Raw genomic sequence first — 21,145 nt, 5'->3', positions numbered from 1 at the left:
AATAAATAAGCGCACGTTATCGTAATAATATTCGAATCAGCTGTTTGATGCCCGACGTTTCGTCAACGACTTTAAAATTAACAGCGGCATAATCACATTATTAATCTCACGAATTGATAATTGCAAATACGCGTAATAATACGCGAAATAATCGCGTTTCGAGATAAAATACGCAGGAACACCTCGCGTTGCTGCCGGTTCACCCGAGTCTCGCGGAACGAATAACCCAGGCCACGAGTCATGACAACAATGACGTGTACGTACACAAGAACATACTAGCAAAGTCACGAGTCACGAATGCCGTCTGTTGATATCGTGAAATATCTAACTCGCTACAAAATAAATGTATTCAAATTAACAGAAGCGTTATCTGAGAAATGTATTATATGTTTGAGAGGGAAGACTATCTCTTTAGATTTCTACTTACTTTGTTGCAACGCGATTCTTGCAAATTCGCAATTTAATAAATTGTCCCTCATATATCGTCTCTCTATTATTACTCAATTCTAAATTTACGAATTATATTTTAATTTCACAGAGAAGAATATGTCTGAACGTATCTAAAGATAATTTATGTATCATTGCGCGCATCAGAATTTATTATTTTATTATTAATGACTGCATAAAACTTTCCAGTTACTTTATGTCAAATGGTTTATTTATTTTCTGATTTGAAAAGATTATTAAATATTAATTTAACAAGTAAAAAAATTTGAAATAATTCAAGACGATTTAGAATGTTATTAAGAATATTAAATTAAAAATTCAGCGATCTCATTGATTGTAATATATCTCCAATACATCCTTAAAAATGTATTGGATGTACCGTCTGTCTCAAAAGTTAATCCAAAAAAAAATCAAAAAATTAAAGTTGGGCAGAATACGAATTCTAATTGATCAAAAATTTTTTAAAAATCACGAAATCATACTTCAAAATATTCTTTAATATAAATAGGTTTTAATTTCCAAGAAAATGTCGCTACGTTTTATCATCAATATTACGTCAAATCGATAATCACAGTTATTTTTTAATAATAATTTCAAAACGAGCAAGTAAATCGTTTTAAAATTTTGTGGGAACATTTTTACATGTACGAAGAATATAATATTAGAAAATGAAATTTTTATCGTTTTTTTATAGTTTGTAAATAATTTATTACCTGTCTCTTGCACGTTTACATAAGATCCTATGTTAAAATCGCAAAATTAAAAAATTAATAACTTTTAAAGGAGCAAATAAAAAAATTTGAAATAATTCATGACGATTTAGAATGTTATTAAGAATGTTAAATTAAAAATTCACGGCGATCTCATTGATTGTAATATATCTCCAATATATCCTTAAGATCTCCCCGGCTTTCCATCTGCGAGGGAGAACAAGGAGAAGATGAAAGAGAGAGAAAGAGAGAAACAATGATGGATCGATGAGGGGATGGAAAGTATACATGGGACTCTTCTGTCCATCGGTCAACTCGATCAATATATCCGGCAGATCTCGCGCGAATCCGCAACCCGACCAGATGCGTTTCTGCCATTCGTGTGCAATTGAAGAGAGAACGTCACGTGTGCCGAGAGAGAGAGGCATTCAGAAATTCGGCCGCACGTGTACATGTATATGAACGTGTGTGGGTGCGACGCGATTGCGGTAAAACGAGGTAAACGGAGTAGAGAACGAACCGTTAATCCCTGCAGTTTAGGTAATTGAGTCTTTTGCCGAGAATTACATTTTGTCACGTACGCTATTGGTGAAATTTTTTTTAATCTTATGCGGAAAATTACTATTTAAATTTCCATTGAATTAATATGAATTTGATAAATACGTTATTAAAGGCGTTTCTTAATAAGTGCGAAACATTTTTAGGAGATGACTCTTTGTCGAAAATTAAGGGGGGTTTTTCTATTTATTTTTTTGGTTTTTATTATAATTTTGTTTTTGTCCCAACATTTATTCTAATTTTATTTTTATTTTAAAATTTAATTTCTCGTGATTCGAGACCTATACTATTTAGTATCGTGCTGTGCACGATATCGTATTTTATTTATTTTTTTTCTTAAAAGCTATTGATTTTATGAAAAAAATAAAACAAATAAAAAAGTTTCTAAATAAATCAAACTTTTTAATGCAAATTTTTAGATGATCATATTCTGGTCCATTAAAAAGTTCTATATATATATAAATAAATTGAAGTTTAAAAGTTATATATAAATAAATTGAATAGGGATTGCTAGTTTCATCTCTTTATAACAATACGGGAGGCTGAAAAAAATATTAATAAATAACCTTTTTACTAGTAAAAAATATCCACTTAATTTCATTTCTTTAATTTGTTCCAAATTTGAGAAAAAAATAAAAATCTAATTTTTATCCCCATTTTTGTAGGAGTGTAATTCCACAGGATGAGATGTAAGAGTATATGTTTATTTGAAAAACTGCCCTTAATTTTCGACAAAGAATCATCTAAAATTTTTCGCACTTATTAAAAAACACTCTATATATTGAGCGCGATGAGAGATGTAACGAAAGCGATAGTCACCAGGGAATAACCCGATAATTCAATTTTCGTGATTTACATCGATATTATGTAATATATAATTCGGAAATATAATCATCATGTCTCGCTTTATCTAAAAAGGTATAATTGCACATTACTTTGCTGTGACTATATAATTATAAACTCATTAAAATCAAATTTATCCCAAGCTAGTGAGATTTCGGGATGCTTGAATTAAGCAAATCATATATAAATTTTTCCTCTTTATTCTATAAAATTTATTAAATTATGTAATATTATTATCCTTTTTATTAAATTTCCAGTAAATTATTTTGCTTCATGCAAACGCAAAATTTCAATTAATATAATTCCCTATGTATACATATACACACACACGTGCACGCGTATTATAACACTCGCATTAATTTTGCAGACGTTACTGACACTGCACTAACACAAATATCAAGGCAGCTTACTGCACATATGGCGTTTGTCGTCACGTTCCCGTACGGGTTTTGCATTTTTCATTTTGTACACAGCCGGCCGTACGTGCGTCAAAACACAAGCAAATCAAATGGATCGGGGTGACTCTCGTGGCGAGAACGATCCGATATTAAAGCGCCCATCCACGTAACATCAAACATTCATGTGACATCGTGTCCGCAAAAGTGTAAAAGAATTGGCTACGTTTCGTCAATAAGATTGAAAAAATTAACCAAATAATTTTAATTAAATTTTCATAATTAAATTTATATATAAATTAATGTAAATTAATATAAATTAATATAAATTAATATAAATATATATAAATTAATATAAATTTTACAATTATTATTAATATAAATTATTATTAATATAAATTTTATAATTAAATTAAATTTTATAATTATGTAATTATGCAACACAATCCTAATGTAACTGTCTTGCATTTTCTCTTAAATATTTTGCGTGTGTCAGATTGAAAAAAGTACGATCCAAATAAATTCTAATAATTAAATAATTATGTAATATGAATCTCTTGTATCTTTAGTATCTCCTATATATTTCCCGTACACATCAGAATAATTCAAAAATACTTTCATCCTACTACATTTGCATTTTACTCCAACATCCGTTCGACATAGTTACTACCTCGTCTTCTCATTTCCCGGGACAAACTGCGAAGGGGAGAGGTAAAAATTGCCAAGGGAGAACTAGAGGGATAACGAGAGAGTATGGGCCGTAAAGTAAATCGTAAAGACGCTCGTATTCCCTTCGACGCGAAAAATCCGAGACCGGATGCGCGATGGTGAATTGGCGAGTTCACCTGCGGCAAACCAGGGGTGCATCGGATGCAGCAATGATCAATAATCTCGAACCGCACTCGGAACACATCGACCCGTCAGATCTTGGGTCGGTCTCCGCCTCTGTCCATCCATCTCTCTCCCTCTCTCTCCTCCGAGAGGATTGACACGTGCGTGTTTGAGACACGCGTTCTGACAATGAGATCCTCATATCAACAGATTACCTCATTCGTAGGAGAATCGAAGTAATTATGAACACGATATTAATGTTAATATATTATTAGATGTGAGTAATGAGTCAATTTCTTACTTGCGTTAGGACTAGAAGTTATTGCGAAATAATTCGTCTTCCGAACTGTATTTTCGATTAATCCTCGTGGCAGGTTTCCCAAAGTCCTACGAATAAATAACACTTCAATTAATATATAAATCAATATTACATGTTTAAATTAATAATAAATTATAATAATAAATTAATAATAAATTAATAATAATAATAATAAATTATAATAAATTAAAATAATAATAAATTAATAATAAATATACCGTCTTATACTTTATCGTAAATTTTAGATTATGATATTAATCTTGCGGTGAAAAATGTCTCCGGCGCGAAATATTTTAGGAAAATACCCCCGAATTAGAGAGATTCGTGTTATATAAATACGAGAATTTGTCAAAAGACCAACGCGGTCGCGAGACCGACATTTCGTCGCTGAGTGTAATTTTTTTTCTTTTCTTTTTTTTCATGAGAACATCAAAGTTTCGTACATATGCGGGCCATAAAAACGTCGGCCGTTATCGCACGCACGTTTCGTAAATTTAGGTCCGCTTCAGGCGGACTCGCTCGCTCATTCGTAGCATCGTTATCGAATGCAAAACGGCTGTAGGCACGACAGGCGAAACCGGCGGGAGTGACGATAGTAGCTATCCGCAAACAATGCCTCAATGGCCACGATTAAGTGCGGCGACCGTGCATCGCGAAGCGCATTATCTAAGCAATAACCCTAGGCAATCAGCCTAAACGGCCCTCCGCATCCTGGGATCTCTACGCGAGCCTCTCATGAGAACGTAATTCAGGCGGCAAATTGCACATATTTAGGGTTGCACAAGACCCAAGACAAGACAATATTCGTAAAAATATTGTATTGGTATTGAAAATTTTCAAAAATTTAAATCTCGTCTTGGTCTTGAATGAATATTGATAGCAAAAATCTCGTCTTGTATTGTCTTGTCTCGCTTTTATTAACAATTTCTTATCTAATATTAAAAAATTATTTAAATAATATTTAACATAATTTTTGTAATATAATTTGAAATAATTATTACTATTGTATTATATTTTAATTATAATTGTTACTATGTAATCGATATAAATGCCGTCTATTTACATAAAGAAACATTTACTGTTTCATGGAAAACAGAAATTAATAACTATTTGCAGGCTCCAAGGGAATGTGCAGATATAAATATTTTGGAGTGGTAAAAAAATCAGGTTCATATTTATCCCACATTGTCAAAAATGGCTCGAGACATTTTAAGTTCAACTGCCTTGTCCGTGCCAGTAGAAAGATTTTTCTCATAGGAACTCTGACTATGTTAAAAAATAAAACCAGATTACGAAATAAATCTTTAAAAGCACTAATGTGCATCAATTCCTGGGTGAACTACTCTTTAATGTCTAAAATTTGCGAGTTTGATTTCTAATTTATAAAAATGTTATATTGTATTAATATTAAATGTTTTTAAATTTATTAATATAAATGTTTTTATTGAGTAAAATTTTTTTAAATTCGTATATAGTGATTTTTTTTTCATTTAGAAATATAAATATTTTAATTTTTTTGAGAACCAATAATCTTGACAAGACTAATAATCTTGACAGTCTTAGTCTTGGTATTAGTCTTGATAACTAATTAAAAATCTTGTCTTGATTTTGTCTTGAAATTCAAAACAAGACAAGACAATATCAAGACTAATCTTGGTATCTCGTGCAACCCTACATATTGAAACCGGAGGTATCCGTGCCATTATCCGACATTTTCAGGCCCTCGAATTTCGAGAAGGTACTGGAGAAAAAAAAGTAATGGTCGACTAGTGCATCGTGACCGAGGAACGATCGTTATTTTGCCCCGTAGCTTCGGGGAACGAGAGGAGGATGAGGGGATGTTGTTCGCCGTAAAAAGAGGAAGCTGCAAAATAAGTATTTTGCTAGGTTCCAATAACGATAGTACGGAGTTCCTCGAATGGAGAGAATCAAGAGAGCTCCTTTGAACGCGCGCTTAATCCCTTTTTATCACGTCGTCCGCCATTTATGTCGAGGACAAGGGAGGGCAAAACTAATTTTCCCTTGCAACAAGTGGTAGAAAAATCATTGTGTTTCACGCTTCTAAAGGTGCGCTCGAATTGAGAGGTTTTATCGGGCAATCTGCTTTAAAAAGTCCTGATATTTGAAACGAAAAATCCCTTGAAAAATCCTCATTTCCCATTATCAATTTCACAAAAAATAATAAATGTAAAAATTAAAAAATAAAATGGTCATTTTAACATTTTGCACATGTCCCAGAAAGTCCTCTAAATTTTACATTAAAATAAGTCATTCGTATGCTACTTATTGACAAACTAAAAATCTTAAACAATTGACACAATGCTTTACATTTACTTTTTGTTATTGTGATTTTAAGTGTTGTGTAAAAATAACGTACAAATTAATTAAAAATTACATGAAAAAATAATTGCAATAACTCGTAAGAATTATTGTAGGAAATTAGCATAAAACAGTAATTATTTTGACTTAATTATTTGCAATAAAAACATTTGATTATTTTGTATGTCAAAGTTCAAGATTATTTAAAGATTTATTGAAACTTTTCTTAGAATGTTAAACTGACTTTGAGACATGTTAATTTAAAATGATTATGTTGAAAATAATATTCCATTTCTGAGAGACATATACAAAGTATTAAGTTATAAAGGTGACATAAATGTAACACATGAAAACGTTATAAAAATAACAACATATAAGTTGTACGTTTTTTACTGCATATTCACCGCATAATTAGTGTCTTACAAATATAGGAAATTAATATTCTCTAATATTTATGAAATTTAGAAACGGGAAGAAGTACGTCCAGCTTTCTTTTCTACGCTTTCAATTTCGAGTACTTCATCAAAATACAGAAATATGAAGACACTCGACCTTGATAAAATCTACGAAACGGAGCTTCGCGTCATTTTAAAAATAAATGGCTCTTATAATGACACGTAATGACGCGCGCATAATTTCCCATAAAAAAAGAAATAATCGTTATAATACCCGTTAAACACACGCGAAGAAACTGACAGTACAGTGAGTGACACCGAAGGAGGTCGCGTGATTGCATGTCGCGATCATTATTGCCCCCTCCGAGTAATTTTCGCAAGCGGCAAAAGACAGAGGAGAGAAAGAAACAAAGAGAGAAAGAAAAAAAGAAAGGAGACGTGGAGGGAGAAAGAGTCGGAATGCTCGTAAAAATTCGCCAAGTCGGATAAACGTCGACCCCTGATGCGGGTCCCTAAAACCGAATCGGTGCGAATAATAGGGCCCCCATGGAAAACGTTGCGGCCTCCTTTTTTTCAGCCGAGATTAAGCGTTATTAATAGCCGCAGTTTTAAATATACGAAAAAGAGAGAGAAAGAGAAAAATCGCAGAGTCACACGTGTCCTTATTTCCATCGCTATTCGGATTAAATATGCAAGATATCCTTCTGCTATTTATACATGCTGTAAATTTGATAAGGAAAAAAAATTCCCGTGAAAAAAATTACGAGCTCCGGTCTCTTGCTGATTCATTATCAGCGTATTGTCATTTTATAGGCATTTAATTATTTTAGTTTTAATTATTTTAGCTTATTTTAATTATTTAATTATTTTAATTTTATTATTTTAATTATTTAATTATTTTAATTATTTAATTATTTTAATTTAATTATTTTAATCATAAGACAGGAAATATGCCTGAAAATTCTCTATAAAAAAATACATGTTCCCACGGATTAAAATCTTTTTGCCGTGATAATTTAAGTCTTGTTTCAAAAGTTTTAAAGAGATACATAAGAGAAGACAAATTAATTACTCTCTCAAGATTTCTTGATTTTTTTACGATTAATTGAGTTAAACAAAATTAAAGAACGTAATTTTTAGGAACGATGCACGGTTGCTAAATTTATGTTTGCGAATAAGTTGGAGATTTTTCAAGTCTTTATCTTTCTCAACAGTGAAAAGACATCCTTGAAAACTTTTCAGATCCGCCCTTGAGTCTAAGTAGAGACTACCTGTGTCGTCTATCATGCCCTACGTCCACGTCGCTCACCCTCTTGTTATTTTAAAACTATCACGTCCCCACGTCCCCGGTATAATCTCCTCTTAATCGTTTAATTTAGTTTGAGAAAAACACGTCTCTATCGAGGAAATCTCTATCGAGAACGTTACGATCGTGAAGCTAAACGCGCGAGAGATTTTAACGGCTTCGAATTCCCTTCGGGGAGGATCGTCCCTCGCGATTTACGAACGCGAAAGTGTTGTTTACGACCTGGTAAACGCCAGCAACGCGTATAACTTCGCTCTTCGTTCATATTTAAAGGACACCCCGTGTAACGCGGCCGTATCGAGGGTAGGAGCTGGAATAGCCGAAGAAAATCGAAGGGCTCTATTCTTAGGGCCTGCGAGCGACCCGATGCATATGCATAGCGCGTATATTTACGCATATGTTACGCGTGTCACGAGTACATTATATACGCGTCATATGCCTAGATATGCGCCTGTGTGCGTTACTTATTATTATCTTATCTTCGGACGCGTATATTATATGTTCTCTCTCTCTCTCCCCTGCCTCTCTCTCTCTTGCCTCTCTCTCTCTCTCTCTCCCCCCTCCCTCCCCTTTCTCTCTCTCTTTCTTTCTCTCTCTCTCCCCTGCCTCTCTCTCTTCTGCCTCTCTCTCTCCTGCCTCTCTCTCGCACGCGCGTATATTGCATATATTACGCGTATTTATTGCGCGTATCAGACATTACGCGCGTATATTATGCGGTTATTACACATACGACATAGATTCGTATGTAGGTAGATGCGCGCGTGGCGCTGAAACTTTCTATTGTTCGTACTCGTTGTAAAGTTTCGTGACACCGTGTCATAAATTTACCCGCTGGTTCGCTTTCACGTTTCACCAAACGGAGAAACGTATCATAGATTGGGACGGGAAAAAAGGCGATGGAAACGATATTAAAATTAAAGTAGAGCAAGTTTGCGTAGAGCGACATGCGTATTTATATGATGCAAAAGCGGCACGATCGCGTAGACCGATGCAGAAACGATTATTTATTCCCTATCTGTGCAATTTTACCAGGCAATTAATTCAAGATTAATTATAAGATTAATTAAATTCGTTGCTCAGAGAAGATGAAATCATGCATCATTAAGTTACGATCGTAGAAAGAAGCACACCTAAGCGACTAAGAAACGAACAGCTGATTGTCAAAAACAAGTCGACAATCAGCTGTTCGTTTCTTAGTTGCTCGAGCGTGCATCTTCCTATGATTATAACTTAATAATGCATGATTTTGTCTTTTCTGAATAATGAATTTAATTAATCTTATAATTAATCTTGAATGAATTGCCTCGTAAAAGTTGATAAATGAACAGCTGATTGTCAAAAACAAGTTGACAATCAGCTGTTCGTCTGTCAACTTATTTTTGACAATCAGCTGTTCATCTCTTAGTCGCTTAGGTGTGCTCCTTCTCCGCGACTTTTATCGACATATTCATACGTTGGAAAAGACGCAATCGATCGACAAATCGCGAAAGACGCGAAATTAATTAGCCGACGCGCGGCCCGCGACTTATCGGTTTTCGATTAAGGGTATCGGAAGGAGAGATGCGCGCAAATCTCGCTGCGGAGGAACGCTTTCGGAAATGCGTTATGGAAATGCGCACGATGCTTCCTCACATGTCGACTAAGCGTGTCCTACTCGTAGATTCGCAGAACGAAGAGCGGGGTCGAGTTTGTCGAGAGTTTAGAGTCTCTCTCTCTCTCTCTCTCTCTCTCTCTCTCTCTCTCTCTCTCTCTCTCTCTCTCTCTCTCTCTCTCTCTCTCTCTCTCTCTCTCTCTCTCTCTCTCTCTCTCTCTCTCTCTCTCTCTCTCTCTCTCTCTCTCTTCTTTTCTCTCTCTCTCTCTCTCTCTCTCTCTCTCTCTCTCTCTCTCTCTCTCTCTCTCTCTCTCTCTCTCTCTCTCTCTCTCTCTCTCTCTCTCTCTCTCTCTCTCTCTCTCTCTCTCTCTCTCTCTCTCTCTCTCTCTCTTCTCTCTCTCTCTCTCTCTCTCTCTCTCTCTCTCTCTCTCTCTCTCTCTCTCTCTCTCTCTCTCTCTCTCTCTCTCTTCTCTCTCTCTCTCTCTTCTCTCTCTCTCTCTCTCTCTCTCTCTCTCTCTCTCTCTCTCTCTCTCTCTCTCTCTCTCTCTCTCTCTCTCTCTCTCTCTCTTCTCTCTCTCTCTCTCTCTCTCTCTCTCTCTCTCTCTCTCTCTCTCTTCTCTCTCTCTCTCTCTCTCTCTCTCTCTCTCTCTCTCTCTCTCTTCTCTCTCTCTCTCTCTCTCTCTCTCTCTCTCTCTCTCTCTCTCTCTCTCTCTCTTCTCTCTCTCTCTCTCTCCTCTCTCTCTCTCTCTCTCTCTCTCTCTCTCTCTCTCTCTCTCTCTCTCTCTCTCTCTCTCTCTCTCTCTCTCTCTCTCTCTCTCTCTCTCTCTTCTCTCTCTCTCTCCTCTCTCTCTCTCTCTCTCTCTCTCTCTCGTCTCTCTCTCTCTCCTCCTCTCTCTCTCTCTCTCTCTCCTCTCTCTCTCTCTCTCTCTCTCCTCTCTCTCTCTCTCTCTCTCTCTCTTGGCCTTGCCCGATATAGGATACAACTCAAACTGCTTCCCAGTTCCTGAGAGCAATTACTCCCGTCGGCTATAATTACGCAGCACTCTGCGTGTTGCAAGAGTCGCTGGATAAGACCGGCATGTTCCGAGGGAAGCGACTAGAGAAACGATCCGGTCGATGAATCCTTTTCCTCCTTTTATGTACTAATTCGCCGAATGGAGGAGGGAGAGGGAAGGGAGCGAAGGAAGACGAGATTGGATTTAGAATAATTAGAATCCGACACTAATTGACGGCTACCTCCGGGCGATTACATTGGAAGCTTCCAATGCTTAAAAACCATGTTCGATTTCAAGAAAAAAATGTTATTAAATTTAATATGATCAAGAGACACGTGTCTTGTGTATCGACACGTGAGTTGGCTGGTTGAGAGTATCTTAAATTATTATATAAGCTTCGATAACGACTGACTAATATTTTTAATACACGTATATATTATACGTATATATTGGAAGTGGGCAAATCTCTCACTTCTCTACTCATTCCCCCCAACAAAATTGGATTCTCGATATTCATATTATATCGAGAGCACTAGTATTAAGAATATAAGCTCGAGAACAAGTGGGATGCATTGTTAGATGAAGTGGAAGTAAGGAAAATTCGAGATTTAGCAACTGAAGTCGAGACAATGAAGCATTTAACGCAACAATAAGTTCGTGAATAAAATTGCATTTTATGTGTTACTCATTTATTTGAACAGTTTTGATTTAAAGTGTAAAAATTATTAATAAGTTAAAATTAAAAAATAAATTTTTAATAATAAATTTTTAATAATAAATTTTTAATAATAAATTTTAATAATAAATAATAAACTTTTGATAATAATAAATTTTATAATAAAAAATATGTAAAATAGAAAAAATTAATAATATGATAAAATCGATTCAAAAGAGATTCTTCCAAATATAAAAATATATTAGAGAGAGTGGGAAACACATGTACAAATCATATGATAAAATTGATTAAAATAGTTAAATGCGTTTTATGTTCTCCTAGCATTGCAGCCAAAAAAGATTTTTAGCAAAGCAAGATTTATTTTTATATCGAGAAAGAGATTTTAATGCTGATCGCGTAAATAATACTTATAATTTAAATAGTATTTATAATTAATATAATTATAATTTACTTACAATAATAATATAAATTTTCCTAATTTCAAAAGTACATGCATAGATTTTTATTTTTACTTATTTAATTATTTATTTATTTACTTATTTATTTAATATATATATTTTGGCTCTATTTTGAACATATTTTATACCATATATATAATTAAATTAGATTATTAAATTAGATTAATTTCAATTATTTCAATATTCTTTTACTAATAAAATTTATTATTTAATATTAAAAAATTTTACTTATTTTATCGATTTATTCTTTTTTCCAATTCTTTTTTTCTATAAATTCTTTTAATTTAGTAATCATTTTTAGGCTTTCAGCAAAAGTTGTTTAAATAAATGAGTAGGAAATGAAATTTTTTTTCACGAACTTATTGTCGTACATGGTGCCAAAACATCCGAACCTCCAGAATAGTTGGGGAAGATCCCGAGTCCCATCATAGCAGGTAATCTTTATCTGAATCCTATTCCATTTATTCGAGACGTAAGAGAAACTAACTGGTCAAAGCACAATACAGACAAAAATACAATAATCTTTCTCCATCTCCTCAGAAACACATGCATACATATAAAGTAGTGTTGTGCATTTTGCATATTCGTATACAACACATAAATGTGGCAATGTAAATGCAATAGTATTCTTGGTTGAGTTATTTAACAAAAGATCGCGTTCACGAATAGCACTCGAGAACAGTTAGCAGCGTGCACAGCACGCTTTTTAACAGAATTTTCTTGAAGCATGCAAGCATTCGTGAATTCTAATACAGAAAATGTACCAGTTCTATCTGTCATCGTTCCTAATGGTTCGTATAATAATTTAATGCTATAAGCAAATCAATCCATAAACACATAGCAACAATAATATAACATTAATGCATAGATTTCTTTACATTATACTAGCCTAGCGATGTTACACGTGGAGTTATGGCAGCCATTTTATGGTGCCCCATTATAATGAAGACTTATTATATATTTAACGATATATTATAGCAATATTAACGGTCTATAGAAGTCTGTGCATTAATGTTATAATTTCTATTGAGCAATATAATTGCAATGTAATATGCAATAATTACATATTGTTGAATGAGAAATTATAACATTAACGTTATATTATTGTATTGCTTTGTGTTTAATGGATTGCCCATGTTCATTCTTATCATTGTTGCGTATATAAGAGAGAGATAATTCATAAAATATATATCTTTACAAATAACTTAGTTCATTAAAAAAATAACAAGAATTACATCTAAGAAATATTTATGAAATATATTACTTATTTAATTAATAAATATTAATAAATAATAATAATATTAATAATAAATAATAATTAATTAATATTAATTAATTAATAAAATTTAATAAATATATAATACTTATATACAATTTAAAGAATGTATTTATATACAATTCTTACTATTTTTCGACAAACCAAGTTATTCATAAAAGTGCATGTATTATGTGAACTATCTTACATACACATTATACATGATTGAATTGATTTAAAAGATATACATTAATGAAAATAGAATCAAGATTATTAATCCAATTTAAATATTTTGCATAAAAGCTTGTCCATATAAAAAAATTTATATAATTATATAAATTTATATAAAAAAGTGGCTATTTATATTTTTTGAAATTAAGTAAAAAATAAGTTATATCCTCTAAGTAAGTATTTTAGGGAATTATATATACATACGAGATTTTATTATCAGAATATAACAAGATATTTATTATGGAATACAATTTTATGTGTTTCAAGTTTCTTTTAAATTTACAAAATGAGCAAGTGAGTTATTTGCTCTTTCTACGCGCACAAATATAGTTTTATAAAATTGTACAGAATAATTTGATTATTAATCTACTTATTAAGCTACCTTCCCCCTTCATCAACGTCCAATAAAGCCGCGTCTATCAAATAATTTAAAGCTAATTATGTACCAACAATTAATCTTATACAATTGTTTCTTTTCCTAATTAATGTAATTCGAGATTTCATAAAATCACTAATAAGTATATTTTAACATTGTTAGTTTTCATTATAAAAGGGAGTATTTTATAAACATACTGGCAATATGATGAAAACGCCAATTATCAATTATTTCACCATGCAACATATGCAACATCGAAACGACGCAATCTTGTATATAAGAATGATAACGAAAAAATTCTGGAATATCTGAGCTATCTCGTATAAAAAGCGACATAAAATTAGTTGATTATTGCTATAAATGCTAAAACAAATGCTAAAACTTTCAAGTGAAAAATATATATAAATTATACTTTATAAATACGGATATTAAATAAACAATTAATTTTCCTCTTTCTTTTTCATACATATTAATACACATAATGTTAAATTACTAATAATGTTTAAATTTTTTCAATAGATTTCTATAAAATATCTGTATTTCCTATTCTGTGTAATTTCTGTTCAAATTTTTTTCTAAAAGTACATTTCTATTTTCATTTTATTTTAATAGATATTAATATTTATAATTTGTGAATTGTCAAAATATCTTGGAGAGATAGTTTAAACAACGGTTAGAAAAACGACAATTAGAGAAAAGTTATAAACATTTGAGGTCAATATTTTCTTGTATCTACGTATATCTATTTGCCCCAAAACGTGTGGATAATGTGACAAAAGGCAGTTACTAGCAGTTGTAAGTGAGAAGCGACACTTTACACGTATCGAAAGTTGTGTGTTAACAGAGGTAATAGACAAAGAGACGAGTTTCAAAAAAAAGAAATTGAGAATATTATATATTTTTATCTCTTACATAATTTACATATAAATTATATAAATACATATAAATTATACATATAAATTATATTCTACATTCGTAATATTTTTATCAATATTTAATTTCATTTAATTAAAAAATTTCAAGGTTAAACGAAGCTTCAAGTTTATCGAATTTTATAACGTATAACACATAAAGAAAACGTAACACATAAAGAAAAATATTTAATTAATCAACGAAATAACAGAAGATAATATGAACATGAACTGCAATTACGCGTGAGGTTTGAAGTGATAATAATATAAAACTATATCTCTCCTTTATCTCGAAACTCCAAATATCACTCGCGTTTCAAAAGATCACACATCAACAAGAATCTACTTTCAATAAATTAAATTTTAACAAAGAAACGTAAATTCTTTCAGTAAATTCAACTTTTCATAAAAAGAAAATGTTAATATATTACTTGATTATATACACAATAATCTTTCATTTATAAAAGCTATACATATCGAAAAGAATCGGTCACTTGACTTCATCATAAAAAAGTTAATGTATAATTCGGAACGATTTGTTATTTATGTAATTTTTGCTCCTATTTACAGAATCAGATTTTGACAAGAATCAGATTTTGGCAAAAAAAAACTAATTAAAATAATTAACAAAACACAACAACAAACAATTAACGAAAATAGACACGATGAGTAAAAATACAAAAACGGATAAAGAAATAGACAAGACGCCTGAAAATACAGGAGCAGAAGGAGAAATAGGAAGAACGTGTGAAAATATAAAAACAGGAGAAAAGAATGAAGAAGACGCAAGTAAGTACAATAAATACATATTTTAATAAAAAATAAAAAGTCTAGATATAAGAAGAACATATTGTACATAATTATATATTGTACAATATTACGGCATTAATATTCGTTAAAAATAATATTAAGTATGTGTGCGTGTATTTTGTTCAAAAAAATTTTATAGATAATTGTTCTTAATTTCTCTCTTCCTTTGATTCAATAGGAAAAGATGTAAAAAAGGGCCAAGCGATGAGTAAGAATACACAAATAATATTAAGTATATGTGCATGTGTTTTGTTAAGATATTTTTTAAATCGAAAGGAATTAGGCTCGTTATATATTAAACAACACGACAAGAAAACAAGCGTCTCCGAGCCACAGCGGACGGTAATGCCTAAAAATTCTTTTAATTGTACCTGAAATTTTTAAACGAGAACAAGGCATATGCATATATATTACTTGGTGCATTTACCAAGATATAGATTCTCATTTTTGAGAATTCTATAAAACCCTGAAGAGACGTAGACGAGAATCGGAGCGAAGTCGCTGAATCGGGAATCGAACCCGAGTCTTTCGCTTGCCAGGCGACTGCTCTTACCAATGAGCTATTCAGCCCCACAATTAATTCTATAATTATAAGATATATTTTATAGATATGTTTTACAGATATATTTTATAGATATGTTTTATAAATTATATTTTATAGATATATTTTATAGATTTGTTCTTAATTTCTCTCTTCCTTTGATTCAATAGAAAAAGATGTAAAAGAGGACCAAGCGATGAGTAAGAGTACACAAGTGGATAAAAAGATTGAGAAAATGAGCGAAAATGCAGAGATGAGCAAAAAAATATCGCAGATGAGTGGAGAAAGAACAGAAGATAAAAAGTACGAAAAAGATGAGAATGACGAAGATAAGTAATAAGAAAATATTTTTGCAAAGCAAGATCCACACATACACATACACACACACACGCACGCAGACACACAAGTATAGAAGAGCGAGATATATACATACAACATTATAAATTAATATTCGTTTCCATTAGAAATATCATTAACAATGTATGTGTTTCATCAAAATAAATTTTATAACTTCTACATCATACTTTTATTTCAGGGTATTCAGAACCAATAAGCGCAAAAGGGGACGAGCAAAGTGAAGAAGACACAAGTAAGTAAAAAAATATGTTTTTCCATAAAAAGATTTTGAAATAAAAGAGCGAAATATATGTACATATTATGGAATTAACGTTAGCATTAAAACTAATATAAAGTATGTATACGTGTGTTTTGTTATATACTCATGCACAGACACAAGTATACAAGAGCGAAATATATATACATACAAGATTATAGAATTAATATTCGTTCCCATTAAAAATAGCATTAAAATTGTATAAATGTGTACATGTGTTTTGTTAAAATAAACTTTATAGATAATTGTTCTCAATCTTTCTTTTTTCCATTCAACAGGAGAACATATAATTGAGATGGAAGAAATGGCGGTAGGAATTGATAAGGGAGCAGACTTGAAAGCGATCATAGAAATGATAGATGATAAAGATGAAAAGGAGGAAGATGAGAAAGTTGAAATGGACGACGAGGAAGACGAAGAGTTTAACGGTAACAAAAAATATACATATATTTTTCCAAAGAAAAACCCACATAGGTATAGGAAAACCGACATATATAATATATAATTGTAAAATTATAGAATTAATTATAGATATGTACATTTATATTAAGAATAACATTATATAAAGTATGTATGTATGTACTTCATCAAAATTTTGTAGCTGATGCTTTTGAATTGCTCAATCTTGAGATAGATAAAATAAGTGTAAAATGGAACAATGAAAATAAAGACAAAATTAAAAAATTAATTAAAAAATATATATATATATATATATTTGCACGTAAAAATTTAAAGTATAATAGGGTAAAAGAGCGAAACATACAATATTATAAATAAATTATATAAAAATAAATTATTAAGTATGTATGCATGTAAATTTATCAAATTAAATTTTGTAGATTGGCTTGAAAATACGGCGCTGCTGTACAGATTGATGATACAAATGTATAAAGAATTGAACGAAACAAAAATGAAAAAAAATAAAAAAGACAAAAGTAAGTACAAAAATATATATATTTTTGCATAGAAAAATCTAAATATATACATATAAAAGAGCGAAATATCCATACGATATTATAAAATTAACATTCGTTACTAATAAAAATAACGTTAAGTGCGTGTGTAAGTGTTTTGTAAAAGTAAATTTTATAAATATTTTTTCTCAATTTCCCCTCTCTTTCTATTCAGCCGAGGAAAATATAAAAACAATCAAACAAATAGAAAGTAAAAGAAAATATAAAGGAAACTCAAGACACAGAAAAAACGAAAAAATATACAGGAGCGATCAAAAAAGTAAAGAAAGTAAGTGAAAAGACAAAAACGGACAAAAAAATTGACCAGATGAGTAAAGATATAAAAGATAAAAAGCACGAAAAAGATGAAGAAGATGACGTATATAAGAATCACCAAGGTAAGTAAAAGAAATATATTTCTGCAAAGAAAGATCCAGATATATAGAGAAGAGAAATGTACATACAATGTTATGGAAGTAACATTTGTTAGCAATAAAAATAATGTTAGTATGTGTATATTCGCATTTTTAAAATAAATTTTATGAACTATTTTTCATTTCTAGCTCTTTTCGATCCAATTGGACAAATTATAGAAACAACCAGAGAAACAATAAAGAATACAAGAAATCAAACAAGAAATTATGAAAATTGAACAAGAAAATACTTCTATTTTACCAAAATTACACCCAAATGCGATGAAGACTTCAAAGGTATGTAATAAGAATACATTTATTTTAACAGACCCAGCTATAGAAGAGCGAAATGTGCATGCAATATCATAGAATTAATATTTGTTTGCATTAGAAATAACATTATGTGTACATGTGTTTTGTTTAAAATAAATTTGATTGACAATTGTTCTTTTCTTCCGCTTTAGCCAGGGAAATGTAAGTAATAACAATTTATCGAGCCACAGCGGAGGGTAATGCCTAAAAATTCTTTTAATTGTACCTGAAATTTTTAAACAAGAACAAGGCCTATGCATATATTTTACTTGGTGCATTTACCAAGATATAGATTCTCATTTTTGAGAATTCTATAAAACCCTGAAGAGACGTAGACGAGAATCGGAGCGAAGTCGCTGAATCGGGAATCGAACCCGAGTCTTTCGTTTGCTGGGCGACCGCTCTTACCACTGAGCTATTCAGCCCCACACGATATCACTCTCGCCTATTTGTTTATAACTACGGAAAATGAAACGCGATCTTTTCAGCTACGCGTGAATTAAACTAAATCGAAAGGAATTAGGCTCGTTCTGTATTAAACAACAAGATAAGAAAAGTCTTGGTAAATGCACCAAGTAAAATATATGCATATGCCTTGTTCTCGTTTAAATTTTCGCGTACAATTAAAGAATTTTTAGACATTACCATCCGCTGTGGCTCGGAGACGCTAGTTTTCTTATCTTGTTGTTTAATACATAACGAGCCTAATTCCTTTCGATTTAATATAAAATCTAGGTAATATATAAAAGAGCAAAATGTACATGCAATGTTATGGAAGTAACATTTGTTAGCAATACAAATAATGTTAGTATGTGTATATTCGCATTTTGTTAAAATAAATTTTAAACTATTTTTCATTTCTCGCTTTTTTCAATTCAGATGGAAAAAATATAGAAGCAACTAGAGAAACAATAAAAACAAGTGAAACTACAAACATCTACAAAAAAATAGAAGAACAAAACAAAAAACTAGAAGATATAACTGAAAAAATAGATGATATAACTGAAATACTGAGAAAAATAATGTCAATTTTAAAGAATACGAGCAAACAGGAAGCGACGACACCCAAATGCGATGAAGACTTCAAAGGTATGTAATAAAAATATATTTTTTTTAACAGATCCAGCTATAGAAGAGCGAAATGTGCATGCAATATCATAGAATTAATATTTGTTTTAAATTATTAGAAATAACATTATGTGTACATGTGTTTTGTTTAAAATAAATTTGATTGACAATTGTTCTTTTCTTCCGATTTAGCCAAGGAAGTGACAACAGCAGGTAAAGAGGAGAAAAAAAATACAGAAGGGGCCAAAGGAATAAAAAATATGAGTGAAAATACCGAAATGAACGAAAAGATGAAGATATTGGAGAAAATTATAAAACTGCTAATTGTAGTATATGTCGAGCAATAGAATCGCAACTACGATATAGTTATAGATTCTCTTGGTTTGAGACTTCTATAACACCCCGTTTACCATCCTGGAGAGATGTAGACAGGAAAAATATCGAGGCGAAGTCGCTGAATCGGGAATCGAACCCGAGTCTTTCGCTTGCCGGGCGACTGCTCTTACCACTGAGTTATTCAGCCCCACACCGACACTTCTCCTGTACGTTTTTATTAATCTGTGAAAATAATGAGAACACGATAATTAGCTCAACGTGGGGTGTTATAGAAGTCTCAAACCAAGAGAATCTATAACTTGGCATATGTGCATATGTCTTAAAAATTTTTCGCGAACAATTAATGTTCGAAATAATTTACGCATTGCCATCCGCGTTTTGTAGGCTCTTAGTGCTCGTTACTTAATTATCATGTTCCTTCGATAAACTTTTAAGTTCGTTTAATTTAAAAGAGCGATCTCCGACTTTGTCATTAAGATGTCATAAATATATCTATTACCAATTAATGTAAATTTATAAAACTATGCAATTAGTATAAATTTTTAAATTTTTAAATAACTATGTGTAAATAAGGGCTTAATTCATCACCGATTTACATCGCTTATAATAGAGACAATATTTGATTTTTCATTTGGCTTATTTTAGTTTCGTTTCTTCATTCATTTATTTTAGTTTCGTTTATCTAATATTTTTATCAATCAATAATTTCCTTCGACAAACTTTTAATTTAAAAGAGAGATCTCCGATTTTGTCATTAAGATGTTATAAATATATCTATTACCAATTAGTATAAATTTATAAATTATGCAATTAGTATAAATTTATAAATTTATAAATATCTATGCAATTAGTATACATTTATAAATATATCTATGCAATTAGTATAAATTTATAAATATATCTATGCAATTGGTATAATAAATGTGATACACGATGTAAAAAAAAACCGATATTTCTTATGTTGTACTTAAATATAATTACGCATTACTTTAATACGAAGAAAGATCATTATAACGATTAATTTCACTTGTTTCAAAATTCTTAAAAAATTATTTTATATATAGAATATTAAAAAAAATTATTTACTATTATTTTTGACAATTAATATTATAATATTCTAATATTCTAATTTAGAGATTCAAATTTACATCGTGTTCACAAAAGAATTTAGAAATATTTTGTATACTATATAGTAAGGTTATGCGATAGATAGAAAAAAATTCGTATTATTATAAAACTCTTGAAGTGATTTAATTCTATATTTTTTATAATTTATCAATTAATTATAATATTTTCGTCATTAATTTCATTAATGTGTATTGATTATTGTATTATTATGTTACTTATAATTATTTTTTATTATTTTGTAATCTTTCTGCTTAGCTTTTACCTCCAATAAAAACTATATCTAAACGTAACTCAGCTTTTCTTCTTAATACGATTTTGTGAATATTTTTAGTGATTTAAGAAACGCAATATCAAT

At 31.0% G+C, this 21,145-nt stretch overlaps 1 protein-coding gene and 1 non-coding gene across 4 annotated transcripts in view; both read right to left on the bottom strand.

The window, feature by feature from the left end:
* The window catches only part of LOC105250327, a 224,586-nt gene that overhangs the window by 152,992 nt on the left and 50,449 nt on the right, over nucleotides 1-21,145 (bottom strand). For all 3 annotated transcript variants that reach the window (XM_025409981.1, XM_025409983.1, XM_025409982.1), the window contains exon 3: nucleotides 4,086-4,171. The gene's annotated coding sequence lies outside the window, so the exon portion shown is untranslated. The remainder of the gene's footprint in view (nucleotides 1-4,085; nucleotides 4,172-21,145) is intronic.
* On the bottom strand, nucleotides 18,612-18,683 carry Trnaa-agc. Its single transcript has one exon. It is a non-coding gene; the product is annotated as a tRNA-Ala (tRNA).

This window comes from Camponotus floridanus, unplaced genomic scaffold, assembly GCF_003227725.1.
Source record: "Camponotus floridanus strain SB8 unplaced genomic scaffold, Cflo_v7.5 scaffold3, whole genome shotgun sequence".
Lineage (NCBI taxonomy): Eukaryota > Metazoa > Arthropoda > Insecta > Hymenoptera > Formicidae > Camponotus > Camponotus floridanus.
This window is presented reverse-complemented; position numbering and strand designations above follow the sequence as displayed.